A 2,486-nucleotide genomic window follows, 5' to 3' on the forward strand; every position below is an offset into this window, starting at 1 on the left:
GATTGAGAGTGTGAGCCCCATGTGGGACAGGGACTGTGTCCAATCTGATTAACTTGTGTCTACTCCAGCACTTAGAACAGTGCTAAGCATGTATCTTATCTTGTCTTATGCTGTCGGGTCACCTTCGACCCATAGCGACTCCACAGACACATCTCTCCCAGAACGCCCCACCTCCATCTGCAATCATTCATTCATTCATTCATTCATTCAATCGTATTTATTGAGCGCTTACTGTGTGCAGAGCACTGTACTAAGCGCTTGGGAAGTCCAAGTTAGCAACATATAGAGACGGTCCCTACCCAACAGTGGGCTCACAGTCTAGAAGGGGGAGACAGACAACAAAACAAAACATATAAACCAAATAAAATAAATAGAATAAATATGTACAAGTAAAATAAAGAGTAATAAATATGTACAAACATATATACATATTCATTCATTCATTCAATCCTATTTATTGAGCGCTTACTGTGTGCAGAGCACTGTACTAATTCAGGTAGTGGATCCACAGAGTTTTCTTAGTAAAAATCCAGAAGTGGTTTACCACTGCCTTCTTCCATGCATTAAACTTGAGTCTCCGCCCTCGACTCTCTCCCGTGCTGCTGCTGTCCAGCACAGATGAATTTTGACTTGTAGCAGATTTCGTTCCACTCACTAACCACTGCCCAAACTAGGAATGGAATGGGTAGGCCTCTGCTTGACTCTTCCTCCCCTAGCCGAGACTGGTAGAGTACTGGAAACTCTCCAGGTGTAATCCTGAGTGGGGAATAAGGGTGCAGGGCGCCCAAAACTATTTGTCTTATGGTGTCGAGTCATCTCCGACCCATAGTGACTCCATGGACACATCTCTCCCAAAATGCCCCACCTCCAGTTGTAATCGTTCTGGTAGTGTACTCATAAAGTTTTCTTGGTGAAAATATGGAGGAGGTTTACCATGGCCTTATTCCGCGCAGTTAACTTGAGTCTCCACCCTCAACTCTCTCCCCTGCCAAAGTTGCCCAGCACAGGAGAATTTTGAGTTGTAGCAGATTGTCTTCCACTGGCTAGCCATTCTCCAAGCTAGGAATGGAATGTGTATAATAATAATAATAATAATAATAATAATAATAATAATAATAATAATGGCATTTGTTAAGCACTTACTATGTGCGAAGCACTGTTCTAAGCACTGGGGGAATACAAGGTGATCATGTGTCCCACGTGGGGCTCACAGTCTTAATCCCCATTTTACAGATGGGGTAACTGAGGCACAGAGAAGTTAAGTGGCTTGCCCAATGTCACACAGCTGACAAGTGGCAGAGCTGGGATAAGAACCCACGACTTCTGACTCCCAAGCCCGTGCTCTTTCCACTGAGCCATGCTGCTTCTCTATGCCTCTGCTTGATTCTCCCTCCTGTAGCCGAGACTCATATAGAGTCCTGCAAACTCTCCAGGTGTGGTCCTGAGAAGGGTGCTTGGCACATAGCAAGCTTAACAAGTACCATAATTATTAATTATTATTATTATCCCTTACGGATTTCCCAGGGATCCCCATCTGGTGGAAATGGAAGGACCATTGGCCAAAGGGTGACCATTTGTGAAAGCACTCAGTTGGTCAATCGATCAGTCAGTAGCACCGGGCATTCAGATGACTGGGAATAATTGAGAGTTAGCTGCAGCGTATGTAGGCAAATCCCTACCCGCCTACTCTCTCATTACCCATCGGAATCTCAGCAGGAACCCAACTGAAAGAGCGCGGGGAGTACACTGTGAGAACAACCATCACTCTAGTCCATTCCTTCACCCAGGCTCTCTGTTCTCAAGCCTCAGTACTGAGGCTCGTCCGTCATTTTCGACTAGAGACTCCATCATCATTAGCGTCTGGAAGTAACCAAGGAGACTTAAACACCCACCCGGCAATGTGCACAATGCCCATGGTGGAAGGAAGTAACCGCAGAGTCATAAACAACATCCGTATTGTAATATGCACGATGCCCGTGGTATACGGGAGAAACCACAGGAGTCATAAATCACATCAACAGCGTTACACAGAGCGGTGGTCCAGGTTAGACAGCCTCGCTGGCCAATCTATATACTTCCAGAGCATCTTGGGAACTAGGGCAATGGGACTGCTGGGTAGGGCCAGTCTGGCTCTACTATCTTCCAGTACACTCCAGTGCATCATGGAAACTAGGGCAGTGGGACTGCTGGGGAAGGGCCAGCCTAGCTCTGTTTTCCTCCAGCACACCTCAGTACGTTATGGGAACTGGGGCAAGGGGACTGCTGGACAAAGGGAAGCCTGGCTCTATTATCGTCCAGCACACCCTAGTGCATAATGGAAACTAGAACCCTAGGGAGCTGAAAAGGGTAACCTTTCTAGACAGTCCACCAACACCCCAATAGCTGACTATGGGAATCAGGGCCCTGGAGCGGCTGGGTAAGGGCAACCTCTCTGTGCAAACATCCCCAGTACATCACAGGAACTAGTGCAACGAGTCTTCTGGGTA

The 2,486-nt window shown here is 47.0% G+C and overlaps 1 non-coding gene across 1 annotated transcript; it reads right to left on the reverse strand.

Annotated features, from left to right (window-relative positions):
* Positions 1–628: 628 nt before the first annotated feature.
* On the reverse strand, positions 629–766 carry LOC119935345. Its single transcript, XR_005453230.1, has one exon. It is a non-coding gene; the product is annotated as a small nucleolar RNA SNORA7 (small nucleolar RNA).
* Between the last annotated feature and the right edge of the window lie 1,720 nt (positions 767–2,486).

This window comes from Tachyglossus aculeatus, chromosome 11 (genome assembly GCF_015852505.1).
Source record: "Tachyglossus aculeatus isolate mTacAcu1 chromosome 11, mTacAcu1.pri, whole genome shotgun sequence".
Taxonomy (NCBI): Eukaryota; Metazoa; Chordata; class Mammalia; order Monotremata; family Tachyglossidae; genus Tachyglossus; species Tachyglossus aculeatus.